Here is an 18,028-nt window from a genome sequence, read left to right on the forward strand (position 1 = left end):
TTTAATGTGGAGCAATCTTATCCCTATCTTATCCCAGTTGGTCTTGTTAACTGCCTCTGCTCTCAGGAGTGAGAAGAAGAAATATATTTAAATGAGACTGACAGACCCAGATAATAAACTTTCTGAGCTGACCTTCTGGACTGAACAGATGTTTCCTATCAAACAGCTGTGAGGTTGATCTTGATCCACTCTTGTTGGAGATATGAAGCTGCAGCAGGTTACCGTACACACACGGTGGGATGATATGCTGAGAGGCTGCAGAGCTTGTATTCCGCTTTTCTACATGTAAAGCTTTTGTGCTGTTTGAAACACAAAGCAGTGCTTCACTTTGGTAGCAACATGTAACAGACGTGTAGTCAATCACATCAACAACTCACATAAAGGATTTTTCCTTCAGCTCTCAATATCGATGATTGCAGAAAGGATGAATTCCTCCCTAATAGATAGCAGGGGTGGAAAGCAGGCGTAAAAGATTAAATTGGGTCTTTATTACATATGCCTACAGTTATTTTTTCAGTAGGAGTGCAATCAATCAATTAATCTGCCAGTTATTTTTGGTCAATAACATGTCAGAAAAAAAGGAAAAGTAGCCATCACAGTTATGTTCTGTTCCATCATAAGTCAAAGAAAAGCAGCAAGTCTTCACATGTGAGAGTTTTTGACCTTTTTTTTAAAAGAATGACTTAAGCGATTAATGGATTATTAAAATAGTTGAACTATTACTAAGCTCTAATTTTCACCTCTGTTTGTTTGTTAATTAAATTTCATTAGGGATTGGGTTCAATAGCATTTTATTAAATCTGAATCTAGTTCAGAATCTGCTCATCGAACCTGAATCATTGAATCACCTGTATCACCACACACACACACACACACACACACACACACACACACACACACACACACACACACACACACACACACACACACACACACACACACACTCACACTTGGTTGACCAAAACAAAGTGTTAAGTGACAAAAATACTCACTCAATGGTCATCTGCCCTCTAGGCCCTGCTGCTCTTGGTTGTCTTTTCCTGTTTGTCTTCGGGATCCTGAAGAAGGTCTCCGGCACACCTCTGTCTGTCCAAGTGAGTAGTAAAAAACTTGCATAATGTTAGCAACACACACACACAGGCCCTCTCGGGGTTGGCGACGGCATCCAGCAACAACTTCCCACGCTGAAATTCATTGCAGCAGGATGATTCAGTCTCTGTTGGCATCGGAGGGTAATTTGAGCAAAAGCACCACCAATCGCTGTTTGGTCTCGGCAGCTCAGGTCCCCGCCAGCCATATCCTTTTCCACGACTAATGTGGCACCAGCCTCGGCCTCTTTTCCGCCGCCTTTCTTGGGCTGTGTACTCCTGCTCAAATAAATACGGCCTAATATCCGAGTCAGCCAAAGAAAGTGTGAAATGTACCCTCGTCCATAACAACCTCTGCACTCATACTTTGATATGGCATTTGGAAAACGTGGCTAGTTTGCTGTACAAGCGAAGCGCGGCATATGGGAGTTGGCACGTGATTGTACATGTCACCCGTTTATTTCTCTTTGCAGACGGCTGTAGTATCAGAAGGACAGGCAGACTATCTAAGAAACAATTTTGGGAGGGATTTGTGATTCATTTAGCATAGCATAACAATGACAATAATTAATCAATAGGACATCCTAAAGGTGCTTTCAGGGAAAAGAAATCAGTTTAAAAGTGAGTGAAATGTTGCAGCAGGAATAAAATCTTTTTTTCCAAGAGCAATTTAGGTGAAATGATTAGCCTTGGTGGGGGTTTGCACTCTTAGCAAATGCTCTCCATTGTACATGTTCACGGTATAATCTTCACAGTAGGCGGCAAGGTCGAAGTAAAGTATATTATAGTCCGTTCCTTCCATATTCGGACTCCAATGTGTATTCATGCTCAAGGATACAGTTGGTGGAGGTGTATCTGTAATGTTTGCACTGTGTTCTCAAAGAGGTTTGTCTCATTTATTTCTCTTTCTTTCCTGGGAACAGCTGTGAGGAAGCCTTAAAAGGTCAAATAACTCTAGGTTAGGCTGCCTGAATGATAATAGGAGAGGACTTATTCAGCGTATTCTTACTTGCATTTTTCAGGTTTTATTTTATTTATTTAAGCGCGTTGGAAGAAAAGTGCAAGCACTACCAACAGGTGCTCCTAATAAAATTATATGTAGCTTATAAATCTGTGGATATTGTAACCACAGAGATAGCAAATGTGTGTGTGGTACATCAAAGGGAAACAACAAAACAACAGTTCTGATAATGGACCAGGTCATCAGAAAAAAAAATCTTTACTCTCTACTTTCTGTTTTAAATGTGAATATTTGTTGTTCTTTGATAACAAATTAAATATATTATCACCAAATTCTGACATTGTTTAGACCAAACAATTAATTGAAAGATAATCTGCATCCCTAGTGGTACATGACAAAAGCAAAACACCAAGTAGAAATGTGTTATGATCACGCAGACCACAAAGGCCCATGTGGTTGCAACACTGACAGATGAGAAACAATATTGGGAGTATATCTGAGCAAGTGCGCACACTCAGTTTTTCTTTTTTATTTATTGCACCAGACGTGCTTTATTTGTTGTTTGACTGTGTCTCTCACAGTGGCACAAGGGTAAAAAATAAATATATATATATATATATATTCTTCCCTTTGAGCACCCAAGAAGACATGGGGATAGAGGCAAAATACGCTTGAGGTTTGTTTGGTATAATCATTTCTCGGAGCATGTTTATTCTCAGGCATTCAGGGCACTGTTTTGTTAGTTTTGTACTCTAGGCATGCAGTGCACACTTATTCTTCCAGAAAAGCCTGTAAATATGTTGTGCATAGATGGGAATACTATAGGTGGGCTACTGACTTGCTGAGTTTTGACTGCATACATGCTTTGCACCATGAATGCTCTGATGTGAAATGATAAATGACTTGTCTGAAGCTCCAGCTCTAAAGAACCTTTTATCTGCTTAGATTACTTCAGGAATGTCTGTCTTATCTAGTTGCCTTCACAGAAAAAATAATGTAACAGGGCCAGGCTAATGTGTGTTCTGCCGAGATGCACACTGTGTCCTCTCTAATATGTGAATCCCATGCATTTTTCACGACGCGGTTGATTACATTCTCTGGATGATTTTTCATATTTAATCAGCTCCAGGCGCTGTGGGTTTTACTTACACAAGAGTGGCCATTAATATGCAGTGTATCCACATCACAGACATGCATTTGCTCTGTTTTATGGACGTGTGGAGTTGTAGTTTCAGTGTGCTTGGTGTTGGCGACGGTGATATTGGCGCCTGAATCTGTTTATTGGGGGATTATTGATAAGCCTCTGATGTAACTTTAGCATTTTCATCTTCTGTAATGACTTTAATTGATATGTAGTTAGTGATTCATCTTTAAATCACAGTGATTTAATCTCATTTCATATTGAAGCATCGCGAAGAAATAGCGAAAGCTGGAATGATTATACGGATCATAATTGCACCCAAAAGCAACAAAACAAGGATATTGCAATAATGTGGAACAGAAACACAAAATAACTCCTTAATGTGGGTACGCAGTGATTGGATGTACTCCTGTTTACCAGCTCAGCAGGTGATATTGATATTCATATAATAATTTATTCATTAATCACTGTCATCCTCCATCTCTATGGGAAAAACAGCGCCGGCTAAATGGCGGACACCTGGTGACCTTTCCCGGCAAGAATCCGCTGTGGGGAAAATTTGTTGCCGAGTCATTTTATTCAGCCGAGTCATCACTGATGCGTCCCAGCCTTGGAATTGTTGCTGTGTCACCCCTGCTCTATCATGTTATGGAGAGCAAATACAAAACTCTCATAAAGAAAAACACTTTCACCTCTTATTATAGAGAGAAAAAACAGGACGGCCCGCTGCCATCACCTATTTGCTTCTGCCATGACGGCGTCCAATTCATATTGAATATAAACAGCCCATGTGTAATGAACCAGGGGATGATGGTCCTGCTTTGCGCTTTGTGGGATTGCAGCCCCGACTCCCTACAGCCTTTGAGACGTGTTTGATGTCCTGTGACGCCAAAAGATGCTTCAATAGTTGTGAGGTTCAAAGACAAGCACACAGCCGTCCCCATGCATGTTAAACAGGACACATAAAAGAGTTGTATGGCAGCAATGTACAGTTTACCAGTCATTTTGTTGAACACTGATGATGAAAAGCTTAGCTGTGAATCCATCATGTTAAATAAAGATGTGTCGATCATGGCTGCCCTCTAAATGTCAATTAATAAAGCCATCAGTCAAGGAGCCTCCAATTCAAACCCCATGTTATCAGCTGAATCACTTTCCTTTCATTCAGCTGCGTCATAACACAGAAACACAGGAAAACAGCATGGCAGGCTGCAAACTGGGCAGAGGCCATGATGGTATTATAATAGCAGTATTTCTCATGATTCTAGGCAAGGTGTATTGATGAAACAAGACTAACACCCAGGCCATACCGCCTGCCTCTAGCAGCTCTACAGCTCAGCACGCCGCAGCTGCCAGCCCTGTTTTTATACATTGAGCTTACCTTTGATAATGGCCATTATATTATCAATAATACAATGCTCATGTTTCATGAATATTTAATTTATATTTCATTAGAATATAGATAAAGGAAGTGTATACTATATTCTACAGATATAGAAATTGAAACTGTTGTGTAATTGTGCTGGTATGATGTCCATATGACTACCAACAGATCCTTGTTTCTGCCTATTTTTTCTGAGAAGTGCACATGTACACGGAAAACGTAGGCAACACAGGAACCCCGAGTGTCTACAAAATGTCATGGCAGTCTGTCCAGTGGTGTGATTATTGACATATTTCACATTGAACCAAAGTAGTAGCAGACAGACAGACAGACACACTCCTACAGACATTTCCAGAGCCATACCGCTAGCATCTGTTTTCTTTAAGGGCTTCTGTTTTGTTGTTATTCTGCCATTTATGCTGTGTGCCCGTGTTCATCAGCTAAGGTGAGAATCTATGCTTGGAAACAACCACCAAAGAGCTATCTCACCTGGGTGTTACGGTGTTGTTCAATAACAACAGATTTGTCAGATTGTGTGATAAATGTCTAGTGATTGTAGCACTACAACAATAGACAAATAAGATGCTGCTCTTATGGTTTGAAACTGCAGCAAAACAATTAACAAGCTTTGGCCACAGCATTGGCACTTCAGTGCATAGGAAAAAAACTCAAAAAAGGGTGAGGAGGAGAGGGACTCAGCAGGTCTTTGGTTTCCCAAGCACTAAATTGGCTGTCAAAAAATTATGACAACCAAATGTGGCACAGACAAAGGTAAATTGGCTAGGTTTTTGTGTATTCTCCACCTTCCATCTTATTAGGTAAGGTTTAATTAGACTGTTATTACTTATTTTAGTGTTTCCATGATGACAGTGTGCTCTGTGTTTAATGTCATGCAGCACACGGTGGACGGGTCCCATGATGTAGAGTTATTGCCCCTTCCATCACTGAATCCGTGGCAGTAGGCCTGCCATTTCCTGCACATTCATCACCATTAAGAGAGCAATCAGTAGTGCTGGAGATCAGCTTTGGCTATAGGAAGGATGCAATGTAGATGACAGATCCAGATCCCCCCCCTCCTCCCCAATGACCCGAACAACCCCCCCACCCCAATCGCTTTATCGAGTGCTATGATCTATTGAGGGAGAAAGTGGGGTGATCTTAAATAAAAGCAATAACTCTGTGGCTGTGAAGAAGGAAATCAGCAGGCAGGCGTGTCCTAGCAAGCCAGACAGCCATCTTTCCCCTCCTCAGCTGTATGGACATACGTTTCCCATTCCTCCTCCTCTTACCCCCCCCCAACCCTCCTTCTGTTGCTGCCGACTCACTCAAGTTTATCATCAGCTGCTCCCCGTAGATGGCTTATTGCCTTTTCCACCCTCATCTGTCCGCCTGGCTGAAAAGGCCTCCCAGGAAGAGATTAGCAATCCAATAACTCGTGGAGCATCCACCTCAGCAGCAGGTGCTCCCCAGAGTGAATGCTGATGAGAACAGCCAGGACTCTATAATAACAGGCCAGGCAGTATTTGCTAACAGCGAGCAGTCTCCCAGAAGCCTCGACCTGCTGGTGATCCTAACTTGTTGTTAGGTTCTAGCAGGTTTCAGGGCTGTTACTGAACCACGTAACTTGTCCAATTCACCAATCAAAGTACTTTTAGCCTGTCGAAGATAATTGTCAGTATCTTGATTCATACATTTGTTGACTGAAATGTAGAGGAATGTTTTCCATTTAAATAGTGAAAAAAAAACAACTCTGACATAGATTTGTCTATGGTTAAATCTTTTAAATGTGAATGGACATTATGTTACTAATGTAATAGCTTGATAATTACAGACTACCAAGCACTTCCATTATGATGATAATGAATTAGTGACAATTAGACAAATTAAATGTAAGGCCCATGACACCCAGTATAATGAAATCTGTATCTCACATGTGTAGCTGCCTGATTGCTTACTTGATGTGATCCAAACCAGGCTTGTCTCAAATGTTGCCTTCACATTCTTTCCAATCTGGACCCCATAAACACTTCAGACTCATTTCTAAATTATAATTTTAAGCAGAAATGCTGGGAACAGACAGAGTTATACTTTTATTGGCCTTAGGCACAGAAAAATGGACTAGGACTCCACTCTTCATGTTACATTTGGATTATAGTGCATGGAATGATGGCTCTTGGGCGGTACACTAGTTTGCCAAATCAGGGCCATATGTCAGCCAAGAACGAACCAAATAAATCAGAACTGGCCCAAATCTGGGCCACAGTTCATTTTTATTCCGTCCGAGATCCGGCCCACATTCCCTATCCTCATCTGGCCCACATACCATGTGGAATGATGGCACTTGGGTGGCCTGCTCCTGTTTGCCAGATCTGGGCCACAAGCGTGCCATAGCAATGCTGTATGTCAGTCAAGAACGAACCAAATGAACCAGAACTAGCCGGAATCTGGCCAAAGTTAATGTGTTTTCAGGCCTAAATTCTGTATCCTCATCCAACCCGAATGCTAAATGAAATTATGGAGCTTTAATGGTCAGGTCATGTTTACCAGATTTGAGCCACAAGCAGATAGCAGCATGGCAGCATGTCAGCCAAGAAGAAACCAAATAAATGGCCTAATCTGGGCCAGAGTTCATTTTTATTCTAACCCTGGACTAGCCTGCATTCCTCGTGCCATTGCAGATCCACATATCAGCCAAGAATTAAGCAATTAAATCATAACTGGGCCAGAAAATTCTTATATTCTTGCCCAGATTCTTTCCTTATATCTGGTCAATGTGCTATATATATATATGTTTATATGTATAGTACATGTAAACAGATTAAAAATGACATTAATATTAGCTAATTATATATAGTCAGTTATGGTATTAATACATTAAATAATAAATAATTATCTGTGTTGTTATTAAACACAGTTATTAAATAAATAAAAAAATACCAACATACCAGCTCAACTACTCCAAAGACCGTTTCTTAAATATTTTAACCACAGCCAGATTATCGAGTACTAATTGTGTTACGTCTTTACCAAGAGTGACCCAACATTGTTCCGCCATATTTGTGCCATATGTACCATGCCAAATCTTGGCCATGTTAGGCTAACACCTTGATTAGCTAGCACTGATTGCTCTATACATTTTCCAAAACTGGCCCATACATTTTAAGATATTAAGATAAATAAATAGATAAATGTATTTTTTTATACCCACCATCTCCTGTATCTGTTAGGCTCACACCCTGATATGCCAGTGCTTACTGTGCCATATCTTTTCCAAAACTTGCCCAGATATAGATAATAGGGCCACATGTGCAGCATCATATGGGGGGCCACTTTTGGTTTACACCCAGTTTAGCCTTTGTCAACTGTGTCACATCTTTGGCAAAGGTGGCCCACATTTGTTTTGTGACATTTGGGCATTATTCACCATTTACCACATGGGCAACTTTAGGGTTTCATCCAGAATACACATTGCCGAGAGCACCGCATCCACATTTGATTTGGGATATTTTGGCCATGTTTGCTATTTTACATGTGGGCCACTTCAGGCCAGCAGTGCCACATCATTGCCAGAAGTGGCTCATATCTGGGGGCTATCTGTGGTTGGAGTGAAGTCAGTAGTGCTTGACTGATCTTTCATCGCACTGATTTGAATCTTCACATACTTCTGTGTCTTCTTTATTTACTTGTGGTTCTTCAGGGGTAAATACTAGGCACAATAATCTTTTTATCTACAACTATTCCTCTGTTATGCAGATGATACCCAGCTGTACATTTGTCTAAGGTACACTGTCTATGTCAGTGCTATTTGCAGTGTGTGACTTTCAGCTCATAGGCTTTTGTGCATTGGGATCCTCAGCTATGGATCTCCCTACTGAACCCTTTAGGTATGTTTGTCTTTTCCTTTAAATCTCGCTTCAAATCAAATTTTATGCAAAAGTCTTTTTATGATCCTTTTTACGCTCTCTTTTTATTTTATTGACTTCTGTTTTATTGTTTGAACTTTAATATTCTTATATGCTCAATATTTTATTGTTGTTTTAGTTCATTGTGCCTTGTTTATGCTTTCTTACCTCACTCTGTGGCTCAGTAGTTAACTGTCACCTGCGGTTTTATGGAGCCGTGCAACACTTTTTACTGTGGTGTTTTGTTGCTCATTATAATAGCCCATGTGTATACGATATGTCTTCACTGTGATTTTGAAATGTACGTGTCTTTTAAAGCTTGATAATAAGCCAGACCTAAATATTAACGGAACAGTTAATCATCAGAGAAAATCAGGACAGCGTTAACATTTTATTTCACACAATATGTTATCGGCATCTTTGCATCTTTTAAATCTACCAATAAGGTAACTAAATAAAATAAAGACAAGTATGTCAGTGAAATGGGGTGTGGCATGATACATGTACCCATTTGCAACATGTAAAAAAGCCAATGATCAGTCAGTATTATTTATCTTCTAAGCAGAAAACAATTTTGTGAGCAAAAGTAATATAATATGTAAACAACAGTGCGTCTATCTGCAGCTCTGCAGCCCTAGTGAACTCGGCTTTTATCTTACTTTATTATACCTGCTTCTGATATCAAGCCTCCAACAAAAGACTGCACAAACACTAACTCAGCACAAAACAAACTGGGGGTGTGTATTTTCTTTTTATGATGAACACAAAAGGACTTAAACACCCTATAGCGTAACTGCAAGTCATCTCCCTTGTCCATAAATCCCCTCTGGCTTTCTGCTGTAGGGCGTGCAGTGAATATACGCACTCTGCTTGTGTTATCTGTAGTTTGTGTTTTCTTCAATTTCATGGTGCCTTGTGTTTCATGATAAAGAGTCAGTAGGAGTCAGTTTCTCAAGGCCAACTAAACGTGATAGGCCAACACACAGTGTTGTTATAGCTTGTGAAACACAGTATAGACCAGCTCTTTTCTCAGCTCAGCAGTCAGTGGTGCATCATCTGTAATGCAGAAAAGGCTGCTTCTCATAAATGATTGCAGTGGTCAACAGGGATTATTTTTAGGATGGAAATATAAAAATAATATTGGTACCCACAATCGATTGAAGTAGGTTTTCTCCTCATCGTCTTTGCAGCTTTCAACCCAGTCACCTGTAAAGTAGCAAGCTGAGATCCTGTGTTTTCCCTGGTGCTGCAAGAATCATTCAAAGTATCTATTTTTGATGACTGTTTGCTGTCTAAATATCTGAGAAAGATAGACAGAAAGAGAAGCAGAGAGAGATATAAAAAGCGAGACAATGATAAAAGGGCTGTCTTTGCTATGCTGTTGGATGTTTGCCATCTTCAGGAAGGGAAAGGGCACGCACAGACTGGTGAATGGGAGGCACAGGTGCAATAAAGGATCTTCACTAATTGAGTGAAGTACAGCAGCCCGGGAGAGGCAGGCCAGGTGCACAGATACTAGTCAGGGTTAGCCGAGGTCCACAACAAACGAAGAGAATCCTCCCCTTCACTGTTCTCCTGTAATTGCGGTTAGCCTAATCTGTCCCCCGGCTTCCTGTCTGTGGGAGAGAAAAAAAAAGAAAAGTGGAGCGCTAAGCAGTCATCTGGCATGAGTCTTGCTACGTCGGCTTGGCATTCACCAGCCCGCAAGATGAGGAACAAATGAAAACTGAATTACTAGGCTGGGAGATTAATGGAGAAAATGAAAAAGGATGGATTGGACCGTACGGAGACGGCAGTGTTACAGGTGTCAGGGGAGCAAAGACGGATGCCAGGCTTCAGACTCTGGCACCCAGAGGTTCATCGTGTTCCAGCAAATGATAGGCCTATGTCATAATAAAATAGGCTGCTGAAAAGTAGCGTGATATTAATTGCGACAGGCATCCCCTCCTCCTTCATCTGCAACCAGAGAAAGCATGTCTTCCTAACAAAGAAATCTGTCCTAAAAACTATTCACATTTCATTTTTCTGTCATTATAGCATGAATAAATACCTGCTGAAGCCAGAAAAGACAGAAAAGCATTGTGTTCTCGCTTTGCAATTCAGTTTTTCAATTCAGTTTTATTTGTATAGCGCCAAATCATCTCAGGACAATTTTCATATAGAGCGGGTCTAGATTGCGCTTCTAACATTATTTACACGATTCTCACTGTGTGTGGGGGGTACAGAGAGTGAGACAATGATGCACAGCAACAATAATAGGGCCAATGACAGCTATAATAATAGAAATATGACACATAATGATGATGATGATGATGATGATGATGATGATGATAAACAGCAATAATAGTAAGAATAATATTAGCATTCAAAGTTAAGTTAAGGTAACATGCATTAATGTGACATGAATTTGTACAGATAGATAGAGAGAAGAGAGGAACTCAGTGCATCATGGGAAGTCTCCCAGAAGTCTAGCCCTATAGCAGCATAACTAAGTGATGGTTCAGTGCTCACCTGAGCCAGCTCTAGCTATAAGCTTTATCAAAGAAGGAAATCTTAAGCCTACTGTTAAATGCAGGGAGGGTGTGTGCCTCCCGAACTGAAACTGGGAACTGGTTCCACAAAAGAGGAGCTTGATAGCTGAAGGCTCTGGCTCCCACTCTACGTTTGGAGACTATAGGAACCAGGGTGTTATAGGGGGTTAATAGGGTACTATGAGCTCTCTGAGATGTGATGGTGGCTGACCATGAACAGCTTGGTAGGTGAGGAGGAGGGTTTTAAATTCTATTCTGAATTTTACAGGGAGCCAGTGCAAAGAAGCTAGTATAGAAGCTTCTTAGTCCGAGTGATTTATTGTACTGTATATGAACTGTTATGATGCAGTCAAATATTGTAATTTTCTATATAAACCCCCTTGGATATCATTAAAGTTGGTCTTCAGTTCATTATGAATGAGTGATTTCTCTGCTTACGACATCCTGGCCTTTTAGTTTCCATTCGGGACAGCTTTATCTTTGACGGGTTTAATACTGAACTGAACTTTAATGTCATGGGGATGGCATTTGATTCTGGTTTACTGACCCAATGCAGGTATTCTAATGTCATTTTTGTTGGCATTTAGTGAAAGTAGTAGACAGGAAAAGCAGGGGAGAGAGAGAGGGGATGACAGAAAAGGGATTCAAACCTGGTCCGCCACGCCTTGATATGTGTTACACACTCTACCGGGTAGGCTGCCAGGCGCCTTAAGGTACTGCTAATCAATATAGATTGTGAAGGCTGAAGTTCAACTGCAACAGTCCTCACTATCTGACATCCCCTTAAGCCCCAAAGCTTGTTTTAAAATGTCACTAACACTGTAGATATTGCCTTCATTCAAAGATATGATTAGAAGCTGAGAAACAGTGTTTGCTTTTATTGCTACAAATTACTGAGCTATATTCCAAGTATACATCACAAACTTGTTATCAACCATCCCAGCTGCCATTCTTTGTATTAGGACTGACAATGAATGAAGGAATGCTTACAGAATCTTTTCAACACTAAGGCATCCCTTTGGATTATAGATTGGGCCTTTAATAATCAATGACAGTGTGGTTGTCGGAACAGATTAGTGGCATAATCTCCAGTGTATGCCTTTATAATACTCTTTACACTGTAACTCTCAGAAGCAATATAAAGCCCCAGATTAGTGCGACCGCAGCTAATGTTTGTCACCATATTGGTTTCCATCAAGCAGCGTTGTCGAGTTCATTTCCAACCCCTCTGTCAGAATCGCTGTCTATGAGGATTTCATTTGAGGTTAATTTTAAAGTGACATTTTTGGAGGAACTTGACATTTTGATCAAATTTATTAAAAAAAAAAAAAAGATGATTTGACAGTCGAGTTCCAAAATGAGGCTGGCAAAGCTGTGTTGCTAAGGGAAACATCAAGCTGAGCTCAAACAGAGTAAATACAAACCTCATTTTAAGTCTTCACGCCCTCCTCCTCCACCACCTCTCTCTCTCCGCAAGTTTCGCGAAGCAGGAGGTCACCGCCTGTTATAATCACACAAGAGCAATGCCCTCTCCATTTGCATTTCTCCGTGTTTATTGAGGTGTGAGACACAGACGTGCAAACACCATTATTCTCCCTCTCCCTGGCCGATTTCCCAGCACTGCCGGCTGATAGAGGTGAGCCGACAACAGCCCCAATGGAAGACGAGCCGCGCTCTGTGGGCAACAAGTGCAACACAGTAATTATGAGAAACGGACAGCAATCAAGCCCTGGACATAACTCTTCACAGCCCACACTGCGTGACATCACAGTTTATATTTAGTGAATTGGTGGGAAGCGGCTCTTTTATGTGAAAGGCTCTCAGTGTGAGAGGGATTGTAGCTGGATTGGCAGCCAGGATTTAGAGGCTGAGGTTCACAGAAAGAATCTTTTGGGGATTTTTAGGAAAGGGATGAAGCCAGTTTTAAAACGTAGTTTGTGCCCAACTTGGTTTAATCAAAGGGAGCATTTGAGGATTCAAAAATAAAGACTTACTCTTCTGCCAGAATATACTGACAGTGGGCATTGTCCCAAAATAAAACTGATCCATCTTTGTTGCATGTCTGAGAGGTTATACTGTACCTACGCTATGCAAGTAGCAGTGATGTATCTTGGTGTATCAGTTGATATATCAGTACAGTAGATCTGTATGTGTAGATCTGGTCATGCTTCTTTGAAATCCCTCCTTACGTGTTTTCTGGTGGTTCAAAGCAACATGTGCACATCAAAGTTTGGTTGTGTCCCACCACAAACATTTCAGGTTTCGACCATTACCTTCAATGGAGTCTGAACAGTCAAGTAAAAGTTTTGTTGTTGCACTTTTTGCACAATTTTTGCATGTTTTATCTATTTGATCATGAGGTTGTGATCCACTCATTAGCTGGACGACTGTACTGTAATGAGCTATCATATTTCACAGCGTTGCATTTTGTGGCAACATTTTTCAGGAGAAACTTTCAGTCTATGCCATAACTCCTGAATGCTATTATAGCAGTAGCCCTGCTTATCCTGAAAGAGAAAATAAGCTAAACAACAACATCTGAAACTAATAGCTGAAGCTAGATTTTGGTCTGGGGCTGTACCTAATATCTGATTTATGACTGTCACCTTGACTTGAGCTGAAGTTATCTCTGGCATCAGAGCCACTGGCTACAGTGCCGGTGGTCAGAAAATCCCAAACTACACAAAACCTGCAAATGTAAGGCATATCATCCCATTACGTATACAGTTATATAATTAACGGTTACAGACATAGGGTTGGCTGGGTCTCTTGCTTTGCTCTCTCCACCGCCACCAGCCTCTTTCTGTTACTAGGTTAACTTGCTGAATGAGAGTCAGCAGCAGCTCTCACTCGTTCTTTGAAGGCAGAGCATTAAATTACTAAAATAAAATGACAAAAACCGTTAAAAAAGGCAATGGGTTCAGCCAATCGCCGTTAACTGACGTATTCGTCCAATCGGCCAATAGTATGTGCATCTTCTGCGAGGATCAAATGACACGTGTTATGAATATCAGCTCCTACAACAGTCCAGTACAGCAGCAGCTATAGAAATAGTTCAGTCGTTATCAAATATAATGATATTTCAGTCAGTGTAAGGCTAAACGAGGAAGGCTGCAGTGTGTGTGTATTCCATTAGTTTGTGAGGACTCAGCCATACAGAAAGTTTCATTTGTTGCCCGTCTGAACGTTGTGTTTTCAGGTTAACTGGCCACGCAGGCCGGGACTCAGGGGGATAGCCTGTTTGTTTTTCTCTGTTGTATAAGAGCAGTGGAGCTCAAATCCTGTTGTGTCACAGGCTTTTTGCATAACTCACACTTTGTACAAAACCTCTCTGCTGCAGTGGAAACACACGCTTGGAAATGATGGATTTTAACTAATCTTTTGCTGCGTACATGTTACCAATAGCTCATCAGTCCACTGAAGAACTATGTCTGGTCCAATAATACAAAGGTACCCAACCCCCTCCACACCCACACACACAATTAGAGTTCAAGATTTCACACATGCCTGGGCAAAAAATAGTGCAATCATGCTGCACATGGGCATGTGGAATTAAATCCATCTTTGGTAATTTAATGAAATTCAAGTGTCTTGTCCTCACAACTCTCATCCCAATTAGAAATGAAAAACTGTGAACACAAGGGTAGGAAATTATTAAAAGAACAGTTGGGGTGGGAGTGAAAATTACTGAAGGCCCTCTTCTCTCGCTCCTCTTTGAAAAGTGAATGTCAATGGAACTTTGTTAGCAAAGGTTAACACGGTCATTAGAATTCAGCCCGCAGCATGTCTAATTTATTCCCAAAGTGGTGTCGTTCATTTATGGATCCGTTCCATATTTAGGGTGAAGGCGATGGCAAGATTTCCATCGCAGAATGTCATTTAAAACAACGACGTGTCTAATAGGAGACACTTAGCTCGGTGCCTTTGTCTTTGACTCACGGGTCAGGGATTAACATTGGCAGAGCATCACTGGCTGTCACTCGGACCTGAAACTAAATCTATATCATTTGAATAAAACATAGTGTGAAGAGTAAGTAAATTCAGATGTCTGGGCTTTAAAACATCTGGCCCTGACAACAGTAGTTGGTCTTCATTTTCTGTCTCCCCAAGTAAAACATGGGAACAACAACACTTGTCAGCCTGATGCGCTTCTCAGTTCAGGAAAATGCAAAGGCATTCTGTGGCGCCTACGTCTCTCCCACTGATTAATGGCTAGAGGTGGAGGACCCATGTTGTGGCTTTGATGAGGCAATTTGTACAGTTCTGCAAGAAAACAATGGCAGTTCATTTTATTGTAATGCGTCTCCAGGGATACATCAGCACGGCTGCTACATCGTACAGTGAGGAGTTCAGCCCAATAATAAATCAAAAGATGCTGGTGTTCCAGGGAGGGGTGGTATTACAGCTCGCTCTTTAATGGCCCATGTGCTGTTTGTAGCTCCATTTGGATGCAGATATTGTAGCCGGCGTCTTACTGTATTAAGTCATGAATACAAAGCCAGGGACTGTAAACGCTGTTGCTTTTGATACCACCCTCTGGGTGTGCACAAAGCCAGCAGTGGATCATTTGGCCATTGTGTTCTAAACATCACATTTTCCAGATGAACAAAACAGTAGCAAAGCCTGGGAGTTATTTGTACAGCAGTATAGGCATACTGCTTGATGGTTGTCAATAACAGAAAGTTATCAATAAACCACAATTATTTGTATTCTAGGATCCATTATGATACACAAGCCTTTTGTTACCCTGAGGACAAGCTCCAGTACATGTTACAGATTTTCTGCCAATAGACCAGAACTAACCAGCACACACTCCGTATACGGGTGACATCCACTGTCATACTGTACACACACACATTACTGATGCTCCCTGTCAGCTCCTGTCCAACTCCAGTCCTGTGGAAGGGACTCATTTGCATCTTGGGAAATAGTTGACATCTCTGTCTTGTAAATTGGATGCTTGATGTGAATCTGTGCTTTCTCCATCAGTCGTCTGAAAATGGATGTTGCATTTTGATCAGTATGGGTATTTTAGTGGCTGATGATTGATATATAATGCCAATATCAAAACAAAAAAAAAGTCATGTACGATTCCATTATTCTGTGCACATAATAATCTAACATACATGGTTATCTTAGCCAGTAACATGTTGTTTGTGGTATTTTTAAAATTCCAGTGTGTTACATTTAGGATGAACTATTGGCAGAAATTAAATAGAATATTCACAGGTTTTTTTTTTTTTTAATTATTCTAAAATCAAATTTGTTGTGTTTTTGTTACCTTAGAATTAACTGTTTTTATCTACAGAGGGAACATGGTCTCTTCTACAGAGTCAGACAAACAAAGCACTGGCTCTAGTTAGGGCCATTCAACTGCATTATTCTATACATTATAAACATAGTATATTTATTTAACGCTAGCCAGGAGTGGTTTTAGATTTAGAAGATTTCCTGTCATTTGTATGGGAGAAACATTTAGAAAAGACAATGGAGAAAGAGGAAATGTAGGCAGACGTTAACAGCAGGATGCATAGGATTTACAGTGCTCGAAACTGACTTTTTCATTACCTTCCTCAAAACTCACAACAGGGAGCGGTAACATCGTTCCACAGCAGCCATGCTGACGAGGCTCTTTGCACATGTGTCTGCAGACATATTTCATTTATCGGCCTCGTGAGCACAGCCACAGATTAATCAGTCTATCACTAATGTTAAGACGTCACCATGAGCTCTGGGACATTGTGATTGGTATTTTTGGCATTTTCTAAAAATACAAAAGACAGTGATTGCTGGTCGCAGGCTCCTATTTTAATTGTTGATTGTTTAATTAATAGATAATAATAGCACAAACAAACAAACAGATAATAGAAACTGTGTTAAAAAAATGTCCTTCACAAGTTCCTAGAACTCGTGGTGGCATCATCACGTCTTGTTTTGTCTGACCACCTGAACAAAAAAACCTGTTAAGATGTTAAGTTATGAAAAAGTTAGAAATACATACAAATATTAAAATAATCCAGAGAGCTGCAACCTTTTTTGATACTTCTGCTTGGTAAATTCAATGGAAGCTTCTGTATTTGTTGTTATTCAGGTTTTCCTTTTAATTGGTCACCTGTCTGTGTCCATTCAGTGCACTTTTACAGTTACTGTCATTACTGTCATCATTATTTAGTTGGTTAATGAGAACAATGGGACACTTGGCTTACCTCTCTGAACTAGACCCATTTTTCTAAGCTGCTGCTTCTCTGAGGCAAGACAGTGAACTACTGCAGCGTTAGCCGCTACTGTGGAGCCATGAGTTTAGACTTATGGCCACATTATGTAAAATTAGGTATTTGTGCGATTTGGCGCCTTCAGTTGCTGTACCACTGTGGTAAATATGGACAGCTGTACTGTCGATGTGCTTATGATTAAAAACTAGCAAGGTGACAAATTTGCTGACAAACATAAGCTAAAACTAGTCCAAAAGCAAAAAGGCCAGCTCACCGTCTGTCTACAGCCTTTTATTTCATAAAGCTCTCAACAATGACTAAAAGCCATTCTGAGATTTACTCTTGTTAGATATTAAGGTGTGTGCGGATTTTTCCCCTTTATATCACATTATGGTCTGGAGGAATTTCCATTTGCCTTTTCTTTTGAGACACTAATGTGTGGTAATATGAGTAACAAAGTAACCAGTATATACAGCATGATGAATATTGATCAGATAAATGCTGAATATCAGGAGTAATATTATATTCTGGAGTCTTTCTGCCCTCCAGGTATTTTGAACAAGTCTTGTATTTTATTAAATATTCGCTACAAATGCTAATTATCATATTAATCTCTTTGCAATATATTTATCTGGGAGTTTGCAATGTCACGACGGTGTTGCCATTGTGCCTTGAGCTGCTGCCGCATTTCTACTGTAATGCTGAGTTTGCATACCTTTGTGAGTTCATTTTTCAAATCCACAGTCAGTGACAGATTCAGCTGCTAATGTTTCCATGTTAACAAATGTGGCAGTGAGCAAGCATTAAGG

At 40.5% G+C, this 18,028-nt stretch overlaps 1 protein-coding gene across 5 annotated transcripts in view; it reads left to right on the forward strand.

Moving 5' to 3' along the window:
* Positions 1–18,028, forward strand: part of LOC127378846 (beta-1,3-galactosyltransferase 1-like) — a 101,986-nt gene that overhangs the window by 9,344 nt on the left and 74,614 nt on the right. For 2 of the 5 annotated variants that reach the window (XM_051428132.1, XM_051428131.1), the window contains exon 2: positions 1,015–1,094. The exons of the other annotated variants lie outside the window; for them this stretch is intronic. The gene's annotated coding sequence lies outside the window, so the exon portion shown is untranslated. The remainder of the gene's footprint in view (positions 1–1,014; positions 1,095–18,028) is intronic. 5 annotated transcript variants of the gene reach the window in all.

This window comes from Dicentrarchus labrax, unplaced genomic scaffold (genome assembly GCF_905237075.1).
Source record: "Dicentrarchus labrax unplaced genomic scaffold, dlabrax2021, whole genome shotgun sequence".
NCBI classification, from domain to species: Eukaryota; Metazoa; Chordata; class Actinopteri; family Moronidae; genus Dicentrarchus; species Dicentrarchus labrax.